Source organism: Meriones unguiculatus, chromosome 7 (genome assembly GCF_030254825.1).
Source record: "Meriones unguiculatus strain TT.TT164.6M chromosome 7, Bangor_MerUng_6.1, whole genome shotgun sequence".
Taxonomy (NCBI): domain Eukaryota; kingdom Metazoa; phylum Chordata; class Mammalia; order Rodentia; family Muridae; genus Meriones; species Meriones unguiculatus.
This window is the reverse complement of record NC_083355.1, coordinates 109,243,219-109,251,612: the sequence shown is the minus strand read 5'-3', so window position 1 is coordinate 109,251,612 and position 8,394 is coordinate 109,243,219. Positions and strand designations below refer to the sequence as shown.

General features: G+C 49.1%; 1 pseudogene; it reads right to left on the bottom strand.

The window, feature by feature from the left end:
- Positions 1–2,043: 2,043 nt before the first annotated feature.
- On the bottom strand, positions 2,044–7,234 carry LOC110539986 (serine protease inhibitor A3N-like; annotated as a pseudogene).
- Positions 7,235–8,394: the final 1,160 nt, after the last annotated feature.

The window sequence follows — 8,394 nt, the reverse complement described above, 5'->3', positions numbered from 1 at the left end:
CCTAGAACCCCTGAAGAGGTGGACACAGGTTTGGCCATGAGGTCAGAACTAGCTCCCAGGCAGAGGGAGATACATTCTGGGCTGAATCCAGGAAGGATGGAGGGATACAGCGGCGCATGTCAGTACTCACAGAGTGCATGTGGTAGCCCAGCCTCAGGGCCTTGCCTGACAGACACATTGGAAAGATTGTGGGGACATTTGTATGTTTCAACAGATGGCTCCCTTTCTTTTCTCACCTCGTGGCCTTCAGAGAATGGTACCTCAGTGATCACTGGGAACAGAGATCCTGAGTCAGGCCCACCAGGCAGCAATTCTCTGCTAACCTGATATCCAACCACTCAACGAGTGTTCTTAGGCGCCTTTACGACTCAAACGTGTCTCAAGTTGTGAATGCACAACTTTCCCTCTCCATGCACTCTGCTGTCTGTGTTTCCTGACCCAGAGGATTCTCCATGACCAGCAGGTTTCCCAACCCAAATGCACCTTGACCTCCTCTCCTCCTCATCCCTGAATCATCCCCTCTCCTCTACTCTCCTCTGTGGCCTGGTGTTGCTTGAACACCCCCCTGCCCCCAAGGACAATACCCGTGTCTGCACAACTCAGTTCTCAGCATTGTAAACACACAGAGTAACTTTCCCAAGGCAGAAACTTTGTTCAACCCCTCCAGTGTTCCCTGTGGCTCAGAGTAACTTCAGAATCCTCACAGAGCCAGGTTCTTCACCATCTTCTGGCTGTTACTGCTTCTCTCTCCCTCTGAACCACCCTCCTCCTTTCTTGCCCCCCCAAACCCACCTTCTCCCAGATGCTTGGAAATGGCTCCATTGTTCTTTGCCCCGCATGAAACATTGTCTCTGGTCATTTGACCACCTTCTTGTCCTCTGACTTCAGCACAGTAGTCCCCTGATCCACAGACCCATTTGGTTCCTCAGTGTGAAGCATGAGAGCATATGAGAGCATTGTGACATCATCCACTTGCCCACCCTCACTGCAATGCCTCAGGAGCAGACTTCTGGCTTGGTGAACATGGACCCTGTGGCTTCAGGAAACCTGGAATACCACAATGTCTAGCTGTCTGGTCATGGCATCAGGAAACCTGGAATACAATAATGTCTAGCTGTCTGGTCATGGGGAATTGGCTAAGCTTCTCTGTGCCTAAACTCCCCATCCACAAAAGGGGCTGATTATAGCATGTAGGTCAGAGGGCTGTCACAGGACTCACAGAGTATGAGTGACAATCTCTACTGTTCTGTTGTCACTAGAGGCCACACCCCTGTCAACAAGAGGTGAGTTCACACAGCCTGGCCACTTTCTGTGCAGGTACACATTTACTGATCCTGTGGTCCTACCTCTTCATTTTGTGTGATGGAAGGAGGAGTGTCCATCTGACATGACAGGCTGGTCAGCTGGGAACTTAAAAAATGGCTCTTCTGCCCTAAGTATGGGTGCTAGGGGGAAAGAAGCTGTTGTGACCAACAGGCCCCATGCTTCAGGAGTGAGGGCTCCAAGAATGTGCCAGATGCGGGTAGGGTCAGGAGACTGCAAGGTGCACTGGGTGGCAGGGCCTGGAGAAAGGAAACATGAGGCAGGGGCACTGTACCAGGTGGCCTTCTATACTGGAAATAGACTCAGCAAAGCAGGCGCCCTTCTCATTCTTGGGCTTTCTCCTTATAGGTTGGCCCATAAGCTTGCATTGCTCTATTATGGCTATGGCAGCTGAAGGCAGACATGCCCAGAACCTATACTACACTGAGCTAACCTACCAGTGCCCAGGTTTTGGTATGGGCATGTTCCGGGGCATCAACACAAAAGAGCCATAAAGACAGATTCCAGTTTCAGAGATATAGTCATGTACCCCCAAAATGTCTGAGAGGCTGACCTTGACATCCAAAGGCTTCTTTCCATGTGGGGGCCATGAGGATAATTGTCACCATTCAAGCCAGCTATCCAACAGCCAACCAGAGCACAGGATGCACACTGAGGCCCACCTCCAGGCTCCCTCCCAGGGTCCTTGGCAGAAGTCTCACAACTTGGAGAGCTCTGGCCTCACTTGGGGTTGGTGACTTCCGACATAAGGATGAAATCTGGAGTATTCTTGTGAGTGATAACAAGCAGGCAATGGCCTGTTGAAAAATAAGAGTTGTAGGTTTCAATTTTCCACAGAATAAGACCATTTTGACTCTTGTAGCAGCAGCTGCTTCTGTGCCTGTCTCAACCACATCCAGCACAGCCTTGTGGACCACCTGTGAGGAGAGACACACATCACTCACTGGAGACCAGGGAGGGCAGGACAGAAGTCTGGAGCAAGCAGGGACTGCTGACCTCATGTGCTAGTGAATTTATCTGTTCCTACCACAAGCTCTAACCCTGGTTCTTCCCTAGTTTACTCAGGGTGTGAGATGAGTCATGCCCTGGGTCTGCTCAGTGCCTCAATCTGTGTTGCCCTCAAGCCCACTACAAACTGGAGGACGGGAGTAGGCAATGACAGGCATTTCCCCACAGACATCCTCTCAACATCCATGAAGGAGCAACAGTGTGCTGGCAGCCAGGGCAGGTTTCGGTGGCCTGCTCCAGCCTGCTTGGGATGCTCAAGAGCAATGCCCAGGGTGAGATTCACATCCCCAGACTGCCATGCCCTGCTGGTACAGATGTGAGCCCAGGATCTGAGTGGACACTGGACAGAATATTCGGTACTGCCAGGCTGTACATCTAGGAATGTAGTATGAGGGTCCTAAGGCACCTTCTCACCTATTCTTAGGCTTTTCCTCCGAACTGCCCTAGATCATTTGTTAACACCTATACTGCTACTATTTTGTGTATTTGCTAAGACATGTTGGCCCAGCTCTGCTGTGAAGAAGCTGAGGCTGGATGTGCCTTGGCTCTGCAGTGGATTGTGGGTGGGCCTGCAGTGGATTGTGGGTGGGCCTGCAGTGGATTGTGGGTGGGCCTGCAGTGGTTTGTGGGTGGGCCTGCAGTGGATTGTGGGTGGGCCTGCAGTGGATTGTGGGTGGGCCTGCAGTGGATTGTGGGTGGGCCTGCAGTGGATTGTGGGTGGGCCTGCAGTGGATTGTGGGTGGGCCTGCAGTGGTTTGTGGGTGGGCCTGCAGTGGATTGTGGGTGGGCCTGCAGTGGATTGTGGGTGGGCCTGCAGTGGATTGTGGGTGGGCCTGCAGTGGTTTGTGGGTGGGCCTATAGTGCAGCACAGGGTGGCACTCACGGTGATCTAAACGCAAGCACAGGTACTTCCACATCATGTCCTCCTGGGTTTGGCTCAGTCCAGGGGGTAGTGGAGGGGCTGGCTGCATGATCTCAGCAGGAGTACCTGGGCTGTAATTTATCTCTCCCAGGCATGTGAAATCTCAGAAATGTGTTTCCTGCACATTCACCATTCCACACATGCCCATGTGGCCTTCACCACCCACATTCAGGAGCCAAAGTGTATGCGCAAAGCACTTCCTGGCTCACCTGAGAGACCCTCACGTCCTTGTCTCTAGTGACCCCAGAGAGATCAGCCTGTGTGAAAAAGACTTCCCTGATGTCCAGGTGTGGAAGGGTGTCCTCCAGGCTGTAATTTTTGGATATGGAGAACTTGGGCAGGTGGAGCTCCTCTGTCATCCTGAGAATAAAAAAGAGAAACAAATCACTGGAATCTGTGCCCCCTTCAACCCAACTTATGTCTGATGGGCACCCTTCAGCAGACAGCCCTATCACTGAAGAGAAGTGCTCTCCATCTGTAGATAGACCACTTGATTTTGCTCTTTCTAATGCATTAGTTATCCATCAGTGCTTGAGAGTGTTTACAGCAGACAGGCTAGTGATTGGTACTAGCTGTTCCTGTGCTGAGAATTCTCTCCTCCTAGACCCACAACATGCAGTCTTTTCCCTGTCGTGGTTACCCACAAACATCTGCTAATGACCCTTCTATTTTAAACACACACTGCATCATACTCCAGCTTTCCTTACCCTATACTCCCCTTCTTGACCTCACCCTTCTCACATTTTAACTTATTAAATGATAATTGATTGTATTTTCATTCGCACACTCTCTCTGCCTCAGTTGTGAGATGAGCCTGCAACAGTAAGGTTGTGCCTCAGTCTCTGATATGCCCAGGGTCTAAGTCAGAACTTGGCACACAGTAGCTATTCAAGTCATTATTTCACAATTGATGATTTGAATGAGTGTTTGGTGGGCTGAGCTGATTACAGAGCTGTTACCTCATCCACTATGTCTCTGCTTTCCAAAGACTCCTTCAAGAACCTTGTAATTTACAGCCTGGTAGAGACAGAGGAAACCTAAGCTCCTGGTCTGCCAGATCTCATTTTGTGAGCAACAAAAATGACAGTAAAATCAGGCCCCCAAATAGGAAGTCATCAGAGGGAAATTCAACTCAAAGTCCTATCCCTTGTCCCCTGCTGACTCTCCACCATTACACTGAGTACTGTGAGACTCTGGGTACTAATGGACCTCAGTCCCACGGCAGAGTGGGGAGCCAGGCCAGCTTTGCATCCTGTGGACCCACACCTGTGCTTCAGGGAGTCCTTCTACTTCCTCAGGGTCTCTGATTGCAAGCTGGCCTCTACCTGCTGCATTTTGCCCTGGTCAGGGAGGATGAACAGGGCACTGGCACTGCCTGTGTACTCCAGCTCCACCACAGAGCAGGACAGCTCCTCATCCCAGAAGTAGGGTGTGGTCAGGCTCTTGATTTTCATCATGGGCACCTTCACAGACCTCTTCTCATCCAAGTGGAACTTTGACTCAAATGTGTCATAAGGGTCAAAAGGCATCTTCCATTTTCCTAAATGTGAAACAGGCCATCAGACTGTAATAGCACCAGAAAATATCCCACCACTTCCTCATTTGTGGCCCACTTCTGAGTTATGACTGCAATAAGTCCTCTATCAACAACATAGTGTCCCTCAGTGATTGCATAATCTCCATTGGAAAAACCATGGGAGATGCAGAAATATGAATGAGAAGTGATCCACAGTCTTCATTTGGAAAAGGTAATTCCTAAACCACAGCCTGGATACTTGAGCTCCTGCAAAGCAGTTAGGGAACTGAGGGTGGTTGTGTAAGAGAGAGATGAGGGTGAAGATGGTGAGCCTGGAGCCTGGGTGAGTTGTGTATCCTTTGTTCCTTAGGGGGAACCATGTGTAGAAGGTACTGGCTTGTGGGACATGTCTTCAGGGAAACAGGAAGAGACTGAGTCCTCTCACAAAATGCTCCATTGATGGTGCTCCTCAGTATGAACCACTTTAATGGAAGGCAGAGTCAGAGCCAACAGTGGGCTTACAGTGAAGCTCATGGGAGCTGCAACTTCTCAGACTTGGATATCCAGGATTCCATAGACAGTGGGCTAAGTAAGACATGGGTAAGGAGTCTCACAATTGGGCTTTATGTCCACCTCCATGAATCCCAGATGTCTTGCTCAGACTTGCCCTGGATTCCATGTTCATGTGATCATCTTAAATGCACCCTGGGGAACTTAGTACTCTGACAATTTCTTGGGCTCAGGATCCAGCAGCCTAGACATACATTCCCACCTCACAGCCAAGCAGCTTTGGAGCTTGGATCCTGGCTCCATCAGAGAGAGCCATGCCCTGCAGCCCAGTCTTTTAGGTTGTCACTCTGCTTCCCCTGTCTTCAGAGCACAGCAGCTCTAGGGATATATGTCCTCCTGTCCTCATCTTCTGTCCACAGCCAGTTAGTTTTCTGTCTGTAGTCTCAGAGCCTGTCCTTCTGTTTTGGAGTATTCTAAACCAAGATCTAACTGCTTCCTCGCCCCTGCCACTTTTGTAGGTTGTCACCTTGCTCCCCACTTATCAGGAAGGGTGTTTTGTGGGTGGGCTCATAATGCCCTCCGCTAACCATTACCCATTGCAATTCCAGCCCAGTCTCCCAACACTCTGGCTCCCCTTCTTCTTCACCCAACTTTCTGGCCCAGGGGTGAGTCTTGTATACTGTGATCCATGGAGGCTGCCAGGCTGGTTGTGTTACAAAAACAAAACGCCGTGAAGCAGCCAAACCCTAAGCACAGAACCTCACCTTGCTGACAATTCTCTCTCACTAATGGCTTTTTCTTCATCCCTGCTTCTTTATACTCAGGATCAGCTCAATACAGAGAAAGCTCAGGAGAGAGGTCCTGCATAGGAACTATCCACACGGCTGTTCATTAGCTGTGGGCTATGGTGTACTCACCTGTAAAATTGGGATAGCCAGGCTTCTTAGGGCAAAAATTCCCAGCCTGCCTGGATCCTCCTGGAGACAGAAGCCCTCCAGCAGGGATAGGAACACATTAGAAATGCCTGAAGGGGGTATTTTGATAGACTCTGTTTCTGTAGAGAGTAGCCGTGGCATATGCCCACTCAGGTAGGTGGGGTAGTGGAAGATATGGCATTCTGTGAGTAAGATGGTTTAAGTCTCAGAAAAATTAGCTCTATTAGACATACAGCTCAGTGGTTCTGTTGGGAATGTAACAGAAATTACATCTATATCTAAAAATTCTTAGAGAAAAATTAAGGACTGTGGGCAATAAGAAGTTAGGTACCCATGTCTCCAAGACTGGTGTTACCTCACTTCCAGTGCTCAGCATTAGGACACAAGTTACCCAGCCAACATCCTTTTCCTCCATTCCCCAACCTGTGACACTCTCAACTTTAGAGTACATGTAATTCACTAGCACCATGGGTTTCCCCTCATCTAGGTCTGAGATCAGTTCCTTGATCTTCCATTGGGTCTGTTTCCTTACGTAGTCATTGATGACCTTTTTGGCCTCTTGAAGCTGCTGGAAATCTGTCATGGAGATTTGGCCTGGTATAGAGTGCTTGCCTTCTCCTTAAACTCTGATAGTATATGCTCTTTTCAATAAACATGCACCTGGTCCCCTGGCTGGCTGAGCATGTGTAGGAGGTTCCCAAAGCTCCGGTGGATATCTGCCTCAGGGGTCTCTGTGAGACTGAACTTGAGACCTTCTAGAATCTCTTCCATGGGGTTGCTGTTTGCTCCCAGGAATAGGACTGCCAAAGCCTCTAAGATGCTTAATGGAGAGAAGATGACATTATCATCTGGATTCTTCAAAACCAGCTCCTTGTAGAGTCTGAAGGCAAAGTCAGTGTTGATGGAGACCAATGTTAGATTATCTACTTGTGTCTCATTGTCTTGGTCTTCGTGGATTGCAGTGTCCCTTTTCATTATGCCTTCTGGGCAGCAAAGGACAGCAGGCAGGATCTCAGCCATTACTTGTCCTCCTGATTGCAAAGAAAAGACCCTTTGTGTCTGTGAGGGCCAGGTGTTGCCATGACCGTCTCCTAGTTCTCCCACCTGGCCTGCATTGTGCCTCTGATCTGCTGCCCCTTGCTGCCTTTGTGACCATCCCTGAGATGTACTCTGGCACTCATATAGCAGTGCCATATTATATTCTCCCTATTACCACAGTAGGACGTGCTGTTGCAGTAGCCAATTCTCTAATAGAGAACCTAGATGCAGAGAGTAGAAGGGATATGCCAAGGTCACAGAGTAAAGAAGAGAAGAACCTGGGGATGGGCACAAGCCTTGTGTGATCTTAATATCTGTTTTCCTTTTTCTGATTTGGCGTGAGGCCTCATTAGAAGGAACTCAACCCTCTTCCTTTGTACGTGTGCTCCAACACCTCATCACCAATCTCTTTTTAAGGCTCAGAAAAGGAAACTTGGACCAATTTGGTGACTCATGCCTTTCCCCCAACCTCCAGATAACATGTTTAAGAAATCTCAAGGCTTGTTGATGACATGTTGAATCTAAAGCATGTTTCTGGGAGTGTGGAGGTCAATTGAGAGGAAGCACTGGAGACAACCGGCTCAGCGTCCAAGCACTGGTAGTGCTGAGAACAGGTATTAAAAGGACTAATAGGAAGAGGTTCTTTCATCTCTGCCAGCATGCCACATGGTGGTTTGCACCTTAGGCTAGGAAGGCCTCCTGATGTAAAGAAATTGAATGTTGTCTGAATCTCCACTACCGGGACAAGAATTCACTTTGGCTTTGAGGATGGCTCTGGAGTAGCCAGAAAATGGGTATACCTATGAGCAACCATTTGAGTGGCCCATTTTACATTATTGGTAAGTGTCTGGAATATTATGGGCATTGTGGGTGATTTTAGGGAATATCCAGAAGTCATGCCCAGCACCTTTGGTGGTGACCAGAGTTGAAAGCATGTGATGGTGGTAAACATGGCTACCCAGCTCTGTAGGGGAGATCAAAGAGAAAAGTAGATGCTAGAGGAATAGGAAGGTGAGGAAGAATAGAGAAGTGAGGGGACAATATTGGTAAAGGAAGAAGGAGGAGTGAGAAAGTAGAAGGAAGAGGGGGCAGGGTGATAGGAAGTGGGAGGGAGGCAGATAAGGTGAGGGAGTAAAGTGGAA